The following is a 17,553-nucleotide window of genomic DNA, read 5'->3' on the forward strand; positions in this document are numbered from 1 at the left end:
ACCACGTGGGCAAATCAGATGAACCCTCACTGCACAGGTCTTCTTAACACAACGATGCTTAATCCCCTCAAAGGTAGACGGCAGCGAAACTGGGTGGGGGATTGATAAGGCAAGAGGCATCAGTTTTGGATGGCAGTCACGCCCCAGGAATTTATTTTTAGGTCGTTTCCGCTAGTGTTAGCCAAGAAAATGCATCACCCATTTTAATTTCTCCGAATTTAAATTCTCTTTCTTGGAGACTCTGGTATGATTCACACAATGGCATTTACAACGCTTCTTTTAAACTCTCTGCCTTGCCTGTGCCGTCTTCATAGGCAAAAGACCGTGAAAGTGAATCTATTTCTGGCATGTTTAAAGGGCACACTCGATAGCTTTGATGGCACGATTTTTAGCTGATATCTGCACAATGTTTGTGGCACCCTGGTGTGCAGTTGTGGTTACACCCACAGGGCATAAATAAATACATAAACTACCCCCCCCCCCCCCCCCCCCCACACACACACACACACACCCACCAAACCACTTACACTTATTATTGTGAGGAAGGACGCACAAAATGGACTTTTGTTTTTAAGCGAAGCTTTATTAAAAAAATCAAACAGGCTCTGATGCTGCAGGCTCTTTTTTGGACATCATTCAACCCTGGAAAAATAAAAATGTCCTTTTTGCCCTGCTTCACTCAGCTGAGAAGTCTCTGAGCCAATCACAGCGTGTTTAGCTCAGCTAAATGCGCTGGGATTGGCTCAGAGACTTCCAGGTTTTTTTTTATATATTTTAATAATTTTTCCAATCCTGCGCAGCCCCAACGAGAGGTACAGACCTCTCGTTAGATTTTCCAGCGTTAAGGCAATCGGAAAAGGTTAGTGCATCTCATTACAATAGGGTTTCTACACGATTTGCTCATCTGCATTCCGTTTTCGTTAGCTGCTACCATCCTCAGAAAAAAGTGTTTAGTGCATGCCAGGGTTTACTGCTTGCTCATTAATGGCTCGTAAAGTTTAGTGCATCTGGCCCTCAGTCCATATGGGACCATCCAAAGCTGCAGCCTCTGACACAGGTCTATCCTGGCCAATACTGGCAGCAAGTGTAAAAACTCTAAGGAACTAAAGCCCCTAATTCTTTAAACTCGGCACCTAAATGTAAGTGGCATCTGTGAACTAGAATTATAGGTTTGAGACTGTTGCAGTTACATGTGTAAGTGCTAGTTGAACACTTAGGGGTGAATTCTATATATGGTGCAGAAAAAACTCTATTCTATAAGCCAGGCTTAAAGTTAGGCCCGGTTTATAGACTAGTGCTTATGCCCAGGAATCAAGCCTAACTTTTGGCATGGCCATTTGCACCAACTGAAATGTGGTGCAAATATACGCGCTATCCTCCTTATACCATCACAACGCATGTAAATGTTAAGAACACCCATGTTCCGTCTGTGACCCTTCCATTTCCATGCTCCCTTTTTCAACTTGCGTGTAAAATTTAGGTGCAGATCCTGTGCCTAAATGTACATGCTTAAATGCCAATTCAATCTAATTACTGCCAATAACTGCTTGTTAAAAAGCTAATTATTGGTGCTAATTAACTCATTCTCCAATTACATTGCTCATGCAAATGGGGCACATGCCCAAATTTGCACACCTAATTTTTAGTAACTGCTATAGAATTAGGTGATTAGTGGTATTCTATAACCGACAAACTTGCTTAAAGAGGAAGTGCAAGGGGACATGGAGAGGGGGAGACACATGGGTGGTGGTGGGGAGATGCCACATTTATGTGCACAATTTACACAATACTGTAAGTTACACACTAAGGTGCCACATTTAGATGTGCGGATTTGCCTGCTATTGACATGCTTAAGTGGGTGTGTCTTAATGTTGGCACCTAAATACTGACTTATGCTGCCAGTGTTTGCATTGGCTTCCTGTCAAGGATCGAATCATCTTTAAAATTTGCCCCCTAGTTCACAAAATTCTCTATGGTGAAGTCCCTGACTACGTGATTGATCTTATCATCCTGCCACCCAGGAACACATTTAGACTCTCCCGCTCATATCTAAACCTTCATTATCCAACCTGCATCGGACTTAAGTACAAATCCACGTATGCTTCATCCTTCTCTTTCATCAGCACCCAACTTTGGAATTCTCTGGCGAAACCCATAAAAACCATCTACAACCATCTAGCTTTCAGGAAATCGCTTAAGACCTTGTTATTTGGAAAAGCGTATCCCAAGGAAACATGTGTCTCCTCTGCTGGACACTCATCAATCTAGAGACAAATTTTGGACATATTTACCCTTCCCTCCTCTCTCCTGGTTTCCCTGCTCCTTCCGTCCCTTTCTCATCCTCCCCACTATTTCTTGTGTAGGTTTTCTGCTCTATTGGCTTTACTTTACTACATTGGCGTCTGCCTCTGTGGTGCGTTGTAAGCCACATTCAGCCTGACGCTGTTGGGAATCTGTGGGGTACAAATGAGATAATAAATAAATAAATGTATAATGGAATCTGGGCGTCATTAAAGAATTAGCACGCAGTGCGCTGCAACTTGATAAATAACTTTTGGTGACCTAAAACAATTTCAGATGTAGACAGACAAACCCCAGCTCAAAGTCTGATAGATGGTTTCCTTCCTATTTCCAAAGTGGATTTAATGCTTCACCTCTGCCAATAAGCAAAACTTTTATCTCTAGGGTTAATTTTCAAATATCCTACCTGACCTGCCTGCTCCAATCTGAAGCCTGCTGGTAGTTTCTTTGTAAGTCAAAAAGGCAGAACTACCCACAATGGCCCTTATTCATAGAACTCTATAGATTTATTTCCCCAGTTTCAGTATTTCTTTTAACATAAATATATCACACTGTTGGCAAAGAACCGTTGTGTCACCAGATGGAACAAACCAATATTAGGTGGGAACTGGGCTTTTCCTGGGAAAGTAGCGAATCCATTAGGCTCTGCCTTAAAACATATTTGGAAAAACAAAATATGAAAGTGCAAAACCCCTAAGAGAGAAACTTCACTGGCTCCCACTCAAAGAACGTATCGAGTTCAAGATCTGCATGACTGATCACAAAATCATCCACGGAGATGCCCCAACCTACATGCTAGACCTCGTGGACCTCCCTCCCAGAAATGCTAAAAGATCAGCTCGCAAATTTCTTAACCTACACTTCCCCAGCTGTAAAGGATTAAAATACAAGCTAACACATGCGACCAGCTTTTCCTACATGAGCACGCAGCTGTGGAATGCACTACCAACTTACCTGAAAACAATTAACGAAATAACTAACTTTCGCAAATCTCTGAAAACCTATCTCTTCAACAAGGCCTACAAGGAAAATCCATAGCATAACTATAACACTTCACCACTCCACCCTTATTCTGAAAATCACCTCTCTATAACTATCTGCTTAGATCTTATTTCTCATCCTTGATCTCTTTGTAACAACAATTGTATCTGTCAACCCTGGAATGGCGATGCCATAACAGGTCTTTGTAAGCCACATTGAGCCTGCAAATAGGTGGGAAAATGTGGGATACAAATGTAATAAATAAATAAATAAATAAACTACCAGAGACCTTTCTTGTTTGATAATGAAGGTGACTTCATATTTCCAAAGCGGATTTGATGCAGCAGCAAAACTGGATCTCTAGATTTAAATATGCCAATATCCTACCTGACCTGCCTGCAGATAAAGTTCACCTGCAACTGGCACATTCCTGACTCTTAAAAAAACATTATCAATTGGGAATGGTGCAGTGCACTTAAATAAGATATTTTAAATGCACACCGACTCCCGGATTCTACATATGGTGCAAAAAATGTTTTGCATTGGGCACTAATTGTCTGTGCTAATTGGCAAAAATTAGATTTTACATGCAGATCTTGCTAGGTGCCAGTCTATAAAGCTGCACAAGTAAGGGCTTGTGATGGATCCAAAAAGGGGGAATGGCCAAAGGAGGAGCATGGGCAGGTCATAGGAATTCTAAGAATTAACTTTGGGATCTGGTACTACCCCCACTCCCAACCCCCCCCCCCCCCCCCAACCACTATTGCTTCTCCACCTTCAATCACCTCCCAAAGAACAGACATTGGACACAGATTTGGTATAAACACACAGGCCGCAGCTCGTTTATTAACGTATATTAAACCATGAACAACTGAGCACCTTGCTCAAAAACCCAAGCTACAGTAACAATCCTCATAACTTTCTTAAATCCCCCCCCACCATCACCACCGCTCCACCATTTCAGCTAGAGCGGTAGCTGCATGATGGACCTCCATGCCTATCAGTGCTGGGTCACCTGACCCACCACCCTTCCGGCTCATGGAACCTACTGTAAGCTCATTTTACTAAGCTTCCCCCATTAGCTCGAGTACCTGTCCACTGCGCCATCCTGCACCTCACTCTTTGCCACCTCCCTCCCAGGACCATGTTCCTTGTTTTAACTAAGGGAGGGTGGGTGGGTAAACCGCCTCCGAGGAACAGAAAGAAGCTTCTGTGCCCCGGCGGTCCCACCCCTAAATAATCTCCTCCTGCCCTCCGATCCTGCTGCTAAACCACTCAGGATACAGAGCCTCGGCGGGAAAGACCGCTACACTTTAAATTGACCAATCCTCTGAGGCTTCAATCCCAACTTCCTCCCCCTCATCTCCCAGTTTCCTATCCTGCCTCCACAACACTGGCAGACCACCAGAGTGGGAAGCCCAGCCCCCAGTTATTCTCTCTCCTGCGAGACTATGCTCTTGGGCTTGCATTTACACTCAGTATTACAGAATATGCCAGATCTACGCTTAATTTAGGGGCAGGGATTTAGCCCAGGTTTCAGATGGTGTAAATCCTCATGCCTAAAAGTTAAGCGCAGATCCTGGTGTTACACGCTATTTTATAAGCTGTGCTCAACTCATTTACAGAATAACGCTTAGCGTTCTTTTTTTTTGGTGCTGATTTTTCAGTGCCATATATAGAATTCGGTCCGAAATGCTTAATACCTTGATATCTAGAGCTACTGCTTACATGTTTCAAACTTATTGAACCCCTCCTTTTTCTTTTCAGATGACCAACACAAATAATGATGGCCTGAGTGTTTCAATCTGTCCTATTTACTTGTGATTTGCAAAAAAACTTGAGGGCCTGTCTCAGGGGGATGAGCTGCCCTTCCCCTTTTTCTGCCTATGGGAATGCTAAGGCATGGGGCAACATGGGCTAGGTCTAGGAACAGAGTCATCAGGTGTGTATGGGGGGGGAGGGGGGCTTCAAGCCCTAGGGGAGGTATGGATCAGGCTAGTTTAGTGTTTTCATTTCAAGTTTGGTAGCAGGAAAATGAATGGATGGGGTTGGCAGAAAGGGAGCTCGGTGATGACCTGTGGGAAGCAACAGAGGACCAGGTGCCTCAGGTAACAAAAGTTGTGGTCATTCTTTTCCCTCCCTCCCTATTAGTTGGGAGTTGGGTAAGGTATTTCCCTAAAGGGATAGGATGTATGTAGGTGAGGAATAAGCCATCTGAAAGTCATGGATTAAGGCTGGGGTTCCCAAACCTATCCTGGGGGAACCCCAGTCAGTCAGGTTTTCAGGATATTTAAAATGAATATGAAGGGGTAGATTTGCATACCAAAGAAGGCAGTGTTTGCAAACTGATCTCATGAATATTCGTTATTGATATCCTGAAATACCTGACTGGCTGGGGTTCCCCCAAGACAGGTTTGGGAATCACTGGGTTAAGAAATTGTCACAGCCTATGGTCACCCAAGCTGTTTGCCATGATATGGTGGTGGTGGGGGGGGGGGGGGGGGTTGTGAGGTCAGGGTCTTGTCGTTTTACCAGGTGATGAGGTCTTCATGGGTAAGGTCTAGGGACCCAGCCTTGAGGCATGGTAGGTCAATGTCAGACAGTTCTAGCTAGTAGTAACATAGTAAATGACGGCAGATAAAGACCTGTAGGGTCCATCCAGTCTGCCAACAAGATAAACTCATTTTACATGGTATGTGATACTTTATATGTACAGTGGGGGAAATAAGTATTTGATCCCTTGCTGATTTTGTAAGTTTGCCCACTGACAAAGACATGAGCAGCCCATAATTGAAGGGTAGGTTATTGGTAACAGTGAGAGATAGCACATCACAAATTAAATCCGGAAAATCACATTGTGGAAAGTATATGAATTTATTTGCATTCTGCAGAGGGAAATAAGTATTTGATCCCCCACCAACCAGTAAGAGATCTGGCCCCTACAGACCAGGTAGATGCTCCAAATCAACTCGTTACCTGCATGACAGACAGCTGTCGGCAATGGTCACCTGTATGAAAGACACCTGTCCACAGACTCAGTGAATCAGTCAGACTCTAACCTCTACAAAATGGCCAAGAGCAAGGAGCTGTCTAAGGATGTCAGGGACAAGATCATACACCTGCACAAGGCTGGAATGGGCTACAAAACCATCAGTAAGACGCTGGGCGAGAAGGAGACAACTGTTGGTGCCATAGTAAGAAAATGGAAGAAGTACAAAATGACTGTCAATCGACAAAGATCTGGGGCTCCACGCAAAATCTCACCTCGTGGGGTATCCTTGATCATGAGGAAGGTTAGAAATCAGCCTACAACTACAAGGGGGGAACTTGTCAATGATCTCAAGGCAGCTGGGACCACTGTCACCACGAAAACCATTGGTAACACATTACGACATAACGGATTGCAATCCTGCAGTGCCCGCAAGGTCCCCCTGCTCCGGAAGGCACATGTGACGGCCCGTCTGAAGTTTGCCAGTGAACACCTGGATGATGCCGAGAGTGATTGGGAGAAGGTGCTGTGGTCAGATGAGACAAAAATTGAGCTCTTTGGCATGAACTCAACTCGCCGTGTTTGGAGGAAGAGAAATGCTGCCTATGACCCAAAGAACACCGTCCCCACTGTCAAGCATGGAGGTGGAAATGTTATGTTTTGGGGGTGTTTCTCTGCTAAGGGCACAGGACTACTTCACCGCATCAATGGGAGAATGGATGGGGCCATGTACCGTACAATTCTGAGTGACAACCTCCTTCCCTCCGCCAGGGCCTTAAAAATGGGTCGTGGCTGGGTCTTCCAGCACGACAATGACCCAAAACATACAGCCAAGGCAACAAAGGAGTGGCTCAGGAAGAAGCACATTAGGGTCATGGAGTGGCCTAGCCAGTCACCAGACCTTAATCCCATTGAAAACTTATGGAGGGAGCTGAAGCTGCGAGTTGCCAAGCGACAGCCCAGAACTCTTAATGATTTAGAGATGATCTGCAAAAAGGAGTGGACCAAAATTCCTCCTGACATGTGTGCAAACCTCATCATCAACTACAGAAGACGTCTGACCGCTGTGCTTGCCAACAAGGGTTTTGCCACCAAGTATTAGGTCTTGTTTGCCAGAGGGATTAAATACTTATTTCCCTCTGCAGAATGCAAATAAATTCATATACTTTCCACAATGTGATTTTCCGGATTTAATTTGTGATGTGCTATCTCTCACTGTTACCAATAACCTACCCTTCAATTATGGGCTGCTCATGTCTTTGTCAGTGGGCAAACTTACAAAATCAGCAAGGGATCAAATACTTATTTCCCCCACTGTATATCTGAGTTTGATTTGTCCTTGCCATTCTCTGCCCAGCACTGTTCTTGTACTGAAAGTTCTCAAGATTCTGGAATCCTAAAGAGCTACAAGATTCCGGAATCCCAATTAGTAGCAACATTCCATGTAGAACCCCAAAGAGTAACATAGTAACATAGTAAATGACGGCAGATAAAGCCAGTCTGCCCAACAAGATAAACTCATTTACATGGTATGTGAGCATGGCGGGGCTTGCAAATGGGCAGCACACTTTCTCATACAAGTGACACGTTCTGTAGCCTAGCTAGTAAAGGCTGGTAGTTAGTTTATTCTCGATTGTCCGTGGTATTTCTGTTTGTGACTATGTGGGTGTTATTTGTCGGGAGGGTGGAAAGGGGGTTGGGGGGAATTGTATTGGCCTTCAGGAAGGAGCAGTCACAGTTCCCCACCTTAGATTACAATTAACAAAGCTGCAGCCAATGTTGCTCCAATTTGACGCTCTGTGTTGTTTTTATTGGTGTGCTTATTGGGGAAGAGTAGTCAGGGTAGGGGTCTGGATGAGGGGAGGCATTATGTGAGGGGGGAAGGCTGTCTTGGATCCCCTTGTTATGTCTCTACTGGATTTAGTCCATTATGGTTATCCAGCTACCAGTGGTGTAGCCAAGGGTGGGCTTAGGTGGGCCTAGGCCCACCCACTTTGAACTCAGGCCCACCAGCAGCAGCACACCTATGATGTGGCCGGCAGAGATTCCCAAGCTGAAAACTCCCAACAACTGTCCCTCCTGCATACCATATAAATAGCAGATCTTCGCCTACAGGAAGCAGCGACTGATACATACTGCTCACACCGGCCCCAAAGCCTTCCCCTCTGACGTATTCCCGCCTATGCAGAAACAGGAAGCTGCATCAGTGGGAAGGATGCGGGGCCAACATGAATACTGTGTATTAGTTGCTGCTTACTGCTGGTGAAAATCTGCTATTTAAAAGGTGTGCAGGAGAGGGGGGATATTTGAGAGGCCATATGGCATGCAGGCGAGAGAAGGAGAGACCAAATCACCTGTGGGATGGGGTGGGGTTCTTCTGCCCACCCATCTTGGGCCCAGACCCATCCAAAATTGGGTGTCTGGCTACGCCCCTGCCAGCTACTTCTGTAAAGTGTTGCATATTTCCAACAGTTGTATTTGAATATTAAATTAAGCATCTATAGAATGCAGTGCATGATATAGCAGGGCCAGCATGTGGGGGAGGAGAAGGCAACCAGGGCCCCCATGCTACAAGGGGGGTCCGAAATACACCCAAAGTTGAAGCGGACACCACCTTATAGGGGGTTTGGAGGCAGGGCTGGTCTTAAGCAGGGGTGACAGGGGCCCACTCTCCTAGGGGCCCCGCCCCGCATCTCTGGCACGTCTGTCCTTCTGTCTCAGAATACCTCCTTGCTCTGTACCTTAATGTGCATCCACATTTCAGTACAGAGCATCAGGCAGCGGCATCGATTTTCATATCCCCTCAGCTGCCGAGCCCAGAGCCTCCTTGTTGCTGCATCCCACCCCCTTTTGATGTCACTTCCTGCTTCCACAAGGGCAGGATGCAGCAGCCAGGAGGCTCTGGGCTCGGCAGCTGAACGGATATGAAAAATCACTGCCACTGTCTGCCACTCTCTACTGAAACGTGCTGGATGCACATCAAGGTCTAGGGTGAGGTGGGGTTCCGAGAACTCTAAACCTCCTTTTAATCTCTGATAAATTATGGTTTATGGTGGCAGGCAGGGGGGGGGGGGGCAGGCAGGGGCCCCACTGAACTAGTCTGCACAGGGCCCCGCAATTGCTAAGACCGGCCCTGTTTGGAGGCCCCTTTCCAAGTTTCTGCTCTAGGCACCATCAGGTTTATCAGGGGGCCATCAGAATTTCCACCCAAAATGAATACCTGGACCACCACGTCTTCACCTTCATTTGAGGTACTGTGAATACACTTGCTGGAAACAAACTTAATTTCACTGTGGTGCAATGTCAATAAGAAAGGCGTGATGCTGCTGCTACTGAAAAGTTCCTGGTGGGGGGAGGGGGGGGGGACAAGCTTCATATTTGCAGCTAAAACACTCCCATATCAGCTCTCTAACCGGTCACTCAGCGCTATAAACAGTGCAGCACATAGTGGAAACACACGGTGAAATTAAGGGCTGTAAAATTAGGCAAGTGAAAGCGCAAGTTTCGATTCAGAGCATCACTATCGCAGTGTTTTGAGAAGTTGCCATAACAAGCAAAACAAAGATCCCCTTTAGTTTCTCAGATTGCTTTGATTTCTAGAGAAAAATTCTACTGCCTCCCTTTGACTTCATCCTCTGCAGGCATAGGAGCCAACTTTTCAAAATTATTGGGGGTGCTAAGCCCAATGGAAATTACCCCTCCCTGGACACATACAAGGAATTTTCTCAATATTGGGGGTGCTCAAGCACCCACAGCACCCACAGAGTCGGCTCCAATGTCTGCAGGCTGCCTTTAGATGAAAAACCTCGATCTCCATCAAACATTGTGAAGAACCTGGCACCTGGTTCAGCCCTCCCGAGGTGGCCCTGCTTTATTCAACTCTCTTTTTGTTTTCAGCACCTCCTCCTCCCTCCCCCTTCGCCCACCTTTGGAATCCTCTTCCCCTCCTTTGCAAAACACGTTGTTAATTTCCATACACTTCGGCCCCTGGTGTCCTCTTCAGTTTTCAAGCCCTGTTACCATGTTTCCAGCCATTGTACATCCACGAATGGATCTTGGGTTCCATTCTTCTCTTGGCCAACGTTGCCTGTAAATAGCCCTTCCTTTCCTGTACCTCTTTGCAGTCCCACTGTTTTTAAGTTATGCAATTCTTGTGCGTGCATCTAACTCCCTGCAAACGTGCAGGCGGTGTCCATGAGTTGCGGGTACTGCTGTGCATAGTGTCTTTAGAAATCAAAGCACAAAAGTGACTTTGGAGCTATGCAATTAAAACGGGATGCATAAATTCTGTTGCCCCATAGGGAGATTCCTGCTAGGTTGCTCACTGCATATACCTTTATACCTTTCAGGAAATCTAGACTGCCCCAGTTTGACGAACCCTACTTGTCTGACTGTACATTTGTCCTTTAGATTGTAAGCTCTTTGAGCAGGGACTGTCCTTCTATGTTAAATTGTACAGCGCTGCATAACCCTAGTAGCGCTTTAGAGATGTTAAATAGTAGTAGTAAATTTCCTAGCCCCTGGGAGTTGCTCTCACCTCTCTCTCCCCAAGAACTGCATGGCACCCAGCCTGGTAACATAAAGACAGCAGATAAAGGACCTGTACGGTCCATCCAGTCTGCCCAACAAGATAAACCCATTTACACGGCGATCTATGAATTTAAACGGACTAACAGGGCAATCACACAGTCATTCCTTGCTTCAGTTTTTCTAGTTATTGCCACATTTTAAAAACAGCAAGGATGTCACGCTAATTTGCTACTGATTAGTAGATAGGAACAATACCCGGTCCCCAGCAGCTTGATGAAGCTATGAGGAGCGAAACAGTATCACCAGTTAAAAAGCAAGGGGATTTCTGCAGTCTATTATCATTCAACGAATTAAGGGGACGCGAAATTCTTTTAAGCTTGCTAATCTCTATTTATCACGGTGGAATGGAGAAAGAATACAATTAATTGTATTCCACAGCCTGATATATCATTTTTTCCCCTAGGACTTACTGATGAAATATTAAGCCAGGCTTGGCGAAATAAAAGGGAGGTCATGCATGAGCTAATTTATCGAAACCATTTACACTTTAAACACAGCACCGTTTCAGTTTGAAAGAATTACTGCTCTCTGTGCATGCCAGCCATTCGTGGCAGGAGGAAACATAACTTACTGCCCTGCTGGAAAAGGATAATGACAAATAAACCGAGAACACTCCTGAGCTGAGATTTCTGCTTAGACTTGAGTGTGATCGTTTCAACTTCGTCAGCATAAACTTGAACGAGTGCATTTGTACACTGTGGGCCTTACTCAATACACACTTTTTTCTATAGGCCAAAAATGAAGGATGAAATCCTTTGAATAAGGCCCTGTGCTTCAGAGGCGTGGAGGGGAATAATCGAACGAAAACGTTTATCTCCATGGGCGTTTATCTCCGAGAACAGGTCCGTGAAGGGGCAGACCGAACCGTATTTTTGAAAAAAATAGACGTCCATGTTTTATTCGACAATTTGTGAGCTGGGCGTTTTTGCTTTTCAGCGATAATGGAAAATGAAAGCGCCCAGCTCAAAAACGAATAAATCCAAGGCATTTGTTCGTGGGAGGGGCCAGGATTCGTAGTGCACTGGTCCCCCTCACATGCCAGGACACCAACCGGGCACCCTAGGGGGCACTTTTACAAAAACAAAAAAAAAAGTCAAAGAGCTCCCAGGTGCATAGCACCCTTCCCTTGTGTGTTGAGCCCCCCAAATCCCCCTCAAAACCCCCTCAAAACCCACTGCCCACAAGTCTACACCATTACTATAGCCCTAAGGGGTGAAGGGGGGCACCTACATGTGGGTACAGTGGGTTTGGGGGGGGGGGGTTGGACGACTAAGCATTAAGCAGCACAATTGTAACAGGTAGGTGGGATGGGCCTGGGTCCACCTGCCTGAAGTCCACTGCACCCCCTAACAACTGCTCCAGGGACCTGCATACTGCTGCCAGGGAGGTGGGTATGACATTTGAGGGTGAAAATAAAAAGTTGTGAAACATCATGTTTTGTGGTGGGAGGGGGTTAGTGACCACTGGGGGAGTCAGAGGAGGTCATCCCCAATTCCCTCTGATGGTAATCTGGTCATTTAGGGCACTTTTTAGGGCCTTATTTGTGAAAAAACAGGGTCCAGGAAAAGTGCCCTAAATTCTAGCTACAAACGCATACTTTTTTCCCATTTTCGGCAAAAGGTGCCCATCTCTGTTCGGGTGATAACCACGCCCAAGTCCCGCCTTCACCACGCCTCCAACACGCCCCCGTCAACTTTGTAGGCTTCCGCGATTAAGTGCAGTTGAAAACGTCCAAGTTCGGCTTTCGATTATACCGTGTTATTCGTTTTTGTGAGATAAACGTCCATCTCCCGATTTAGGTTGGAACTTGGGCGTTTTTCTCGTTCGATTATAAGCAGGATAGCCAGGTTTTGACATCAGAGGGCGCAGACTTTTGTAAAATAGGCGCCAGTGCAAGGCTAAAGGGCTGGGAGAGAGGAAAGGGTTAAAATCCTCATAGGCATATATGTGTGGTCAGTGACTCAGTTGTTTGGGGAGGCTAAGATAGAGTGAGGTGGGGTTGGGGTAAGGCTAGGTAAACTATTTGCCAACAGAATACTACACCTCCCCCTACTCCTACTCCCCCTCCCACCCTAAAAAAAAATTAAAAAAAAAATTTTTTTTTCCAGCCTCTATGCCAGCCTCAAATATCATACCCAGCTCCATGACAGCAGTATGCAGGTCTCTGGAGCAGTTTTAGTGGGTGCAGTGCACTTCAGGCAGGCAGACCCAGGCCCATACCCCCCCTACCTGTTAAACTTGTGGTGGTAAATGTGAGCCCTCCAAAACCCACCACAAACCCACTGTACCCACATCTAGGTGCCCCTCTTCATCCCTAACGGCTATGGTAGTGGTGTACAGTTGTGGGGAGTGGGGTTTTTTTTTTTGGGGGGGGTTGGGGGGCTCAGCACACAAAGTAAGGAGCTATGCACCTGGGAGCTTTTTCTGAAGTCCACTGCAGTGCCCCCTAGGGTGCCCAGTTGGAGGGGCATAATGGAACAGAAACGCCTATCTCCATGGGCGTTTATCTCCGAGAACGGGTCCGTGAAGGGGCGGGGCGGATCGTATTTTTTAAAAGAAAAAGACGCCCATGTTTTATTCGTCAAGGTGTGAGCTGGGCGTTTTTGCTTTTCAGCGATAATGGAAAATGAAATCGCCCAGCTCAATAACGAATAAATCCAAGGCATTTGTTCGTGGGAGGGGCCAGGATTCATAGTGCACTGGTCCCCCTCACATGGCAGGACACCAACCGGGCACCCTAGGGGGCACTTTTACAAAAACCAAATAAAAGGTAAAAGAGCTCCCAGGTGCATAGCACCCTTCCCTTGGGTGTTGAGCCCCCCAAATCCCCCTCAAAACCCACTGCCCACAAGTCTACATCATTACTATAGCCCTAAGAGGTGAAGGGGGGCACCTACATGTGGGTACAGTGGGTTTGGGGGGGTTGGACGACTAGTAGCATTAAGCAGCACAATTGTAACAGGTAGGGGGGGGGATGGGCCTGGGTCCACCTGCCTGACGTCCACTGCACCCCCTAACAACTGCTCCAGGGACCTGCATACTGCTGCTTGGGAGGAGGGTATGACATTTGAGGGTGAAAGTAAAAAGTTGTGAAACATCATTTGTTGTGGTGGGAGGGGGTTAGTGACCACTGGGGGAGTCAGGGGAGGTCATCCCCGACTCCCTCTGGGGGTCATCTGGTCATTTAGGGCACTTTTGGGGGCCTTATTCGTCAAAAAACAGGGTCCAGGAAAAGTGTCCTAAATTCTAGCTCAAAACTGTTCCATTATCGGCGAAGGGCGCCCATCTCTGTTCGCCCGATAACCACGCCCCAGTTCCGCCTTCGACACGCCTTCGATACGCCCCCGTCAACTTTGTCCGCATCCGCGACGGAGTGCAGTTGAAAGCGTCCAACGTTCGGCTTTCGATTATACCGCTTTATTTGTTTTTGTGAGAAGAACGCCCATCTCCCGATTTAGGTCGGAACTTGGGCGTTATTCTCGTTCGATTATAAGCAGGTTGGTGTCCTAGCATGTAAGGGGGACCAGTGCACTACAAATGCTGGCTCCTCCCACGATCAAATGGCTTGGATTTGGTCATTTCTGAGATGGGCGTCCTTGGTTTCCATTATCGCCGAAAATCGGGGACAACCATCTCTAAGGTCGATCTAAATGTTGAGAATTGGGCGTTCCCAACCGTATTATTGAAACGAAAGATAGCCACCCATCTTGTTTCGATAATACAGGTTTCCCCGCCCCTTTGCGGGGACGTCCTGCGAGGACGCCCTCAGGAAAACTTGGGTGCCTCGTTCGATTATGCCCCTCCACATCTCTCTGATATATTTCCCCTCTCTCTCTGTGTTTTCTGTCTCTCCTCTCAAATTTTCTTCTCGCTCTTCAGTCCTCCACCTATATTTCACTTGCCAGTACCTATCAACTTTCCATGTCCTCCTCTCCCCCCTACATCTTCTGTGTCACTCCATCCCTGGCCCCATTCCCTTCTCTTTCACCTACTCCTCATTAGTACAATTCTTCCCTCTTTACTTACTATCCTCCTTTCCTTGAGATCCCCCATGGTCTCTCCCACATGGTTCCATCATGCCAAGTACCTTCCTCTCCTTCTCCCTTCTTACACCCTTGTAGCCCAGCATTTCTCTGTCCCTCCCCTCTCCTCCACCAATATGGTCCAGCATTTCCCTGTCCCCTTTCCCTTCCACCCCTATGGTCCAGCAATTCCCTTTCTCCTCCCCCCTTCCTTCTTATGGTCCAGAAACTCCCTATCCCTTCAACCTTTCCCTCCACCCCTATGGTCCAGTAACTCCCTAGCCCCTCTACACCTATGGTCAAGCAACTTTCTGTCCTCTCTCTGCCCCTCCACCTTTATGGTCTAGCAATTCTCTGTCCTCCTTTGCTTTCCCTCCACCACTATGCTGCAGCTACTCCATGTCCTCTCTCTCTCTCTCTCTTTCTTTCCCCCCCTTATGGTCCAGCAGCTCCCTGTCCCCCCCCCCCTCTCTCCCTTTCCCACACCTCAAAGTGAAGCTTCAGTGTTCAGCAGGGCAGCAGCTCAGAGAGGAGAGCCTACTCATGAAATCCAGCCTGGTGCCAAGAGAAGTGGCTACACATATCCCAGTGCCGTGCACCTTTCCAGGTTGTGTAAGAGGCAAACTGCATAGTAAAAATAAAAGCATGCTAAGCATGGTTTAGCCCCTACACAAAAGGAGCACCGCATCGTGTACCTGCATCTCCGGTGAGTCCAGCATCTCTCCCCTTCTCTTACTTACTCTCTCCATCTGCCTATGGCCTTCCATCTTCTTCCTCTCTCCCTGGTCCCTTCACCCGTAGTCTGGCATCTCTCCTATCCCCCTACCCCTGCAGATCTAGCACCTGACCCCTTACCTCCCTCTTTCTCCCCCCCCCCCATGGGTTCAGCACATCTCCCTTCTCCCCAATGAGTCCAGGACCTTTCCCTCTTCTTCCGTAAGTCCCCCTGGAGTCCAGAACCTCTCCTTCTGCCGTCCCACCCTTGCCTCAGAGGGGCAGGGGTGGAGCAGAAGGAAGCATCAGACTCCGGCTCAGTCAGGCAGCCTGTGATCCCTGCAGGGAAACAGCAGCAGGGAGGGGCTGATAGAGTAAGTAGGTTTGAGGAACCGAGGGGGAGGGAGAAGACAAAGCAAAAGCGTTGGTGTTATTAGTCTGCTGGGGCGGGGCGGGGTGGGGCGGGGCAGGTGTTTGAGGAGAGTAAAGAAGAGGGACGGCCGTTTTGGTACGATGAGCAGTGTTGCCAGGGCTGCGGATTTCTTGCCCAATTGTGCTCCTTTCCATGAGCCACTGCGACTTTTTCACGCCGCATGGGGGTTGAGGGATTTTGGGCGGCTTTTTAAAGCCCTGCTAGTGTTTTTTTCGCCCACCGCAGTTTTTTCCCCCATTGGCTGGTTTTCCCGCAGCCGTGGCCAGAAGCCCCATGGAGGCGGGCTTAATGATGTCATTTGTATGCAAATGACCTCAATATTTATTAATGAATTCATTCATATGCAAATTGTCTTTGTGCCGGCTTTGGGGCAGACAAATTTTTTCCATCTGGCAACACTGACCATGAGAGAAAGGGAAGAAGTGCAGCAAAGTTTAAAATAAAATCCACGCTGCTGTGTGGCGGCTCAGCAGCAGGCAAGGTAGGCGCCGTTTTCGTTTGAAATCTGATTGGGGGAGCGGCTGCTCCCCTTACACCCCACCTAGCTACACCACTGCTCCGCTTATGCCACCCCTCTCAAATGCAGATTACAGAGCCAAAGACTTTGGAAGCAAAGATGGATGGATGATCTTCCAACAACAAGCTATAGGGGATGGTATTTGATGTACCGCCTTTCTGTAGGTTGCATATTACATACAGGTGCTTTATTTTGTATTTGGGGTAATGGAGAATTAAAAGTGAATTGCCAATAATTACAAGGAGCTACAATGAGAATCGAATCCTGTTTCCCTAGCTCTCAGGGAACTAGCCATTAGGGCAGTGATGGGCAACCTTTTGAGCTTGGTGTGTCAAAATTCGCCAAAAAACTGAGCATAACTCGGGTGGTGTGTCACTTCGAGAAAAAAACCATAATTTCGCGATATTTATAGTTTAAATAACAAAAATGTATAATTGTAATATATAACTGTATTTAATAAACCCAAAACTAATTATTTAACTTACCTGCTTAGTGACTTCTTTGTTCATCTGTCAGTCGGTTTCTTTTGTTGGTCTTGATATTATTTAACTTGTGTGGGGTGCCGTGAACTAAGATAAGTGAGGGGGAGGGGGAATTCTTTAACTAATCTGCCTATTAGTGACTTTTTTGTTGCTGAATTTCATTGGCTAAATCTTCAATTGATATTTCTACTGAGTGGTAACTCAGATATTCTCTTAATAATTGCATCTTTATTCTGCATATCGTGAAATAGAACTGGTGCACATCTTAGGAGAGTTTCTTTAATAAATTCTCCCTCACTGAGTGCTTTTCCATGCTCAAACTTGCAGATGTTAAATTTGTAGAACCTTTTACAAATGTAAGGATGGAATTAGATTGGCTCTTATAAAAGTGTAGCTGCCTGGAAATGTATTCCTTCCTTTCATCCTCACTTTTTTTCAAGAGCTGGGAATGATTAGTTTCAAAATGTCTATTTATATTCCACGTTCTGCTTACTACCGTTTCAGTACATAGAACGCAAAATGAT

Source organism: Microcaecilia unicolor, chromosome 9 (assembly GCF_901765095.1).
Source record: "Microcaecilia unicolor chromosome 9, aMicUni1.1, whole genome shotgun sequence".
In the NCBI taxonomy this organism is placed as follows: domain Eukaryota; kingdom Metazoa; phylum Chordata; class Amphibia; order Gymnophiona; family Siphonopidae; genus Microcaecilia; species Microcaecilia unicolor.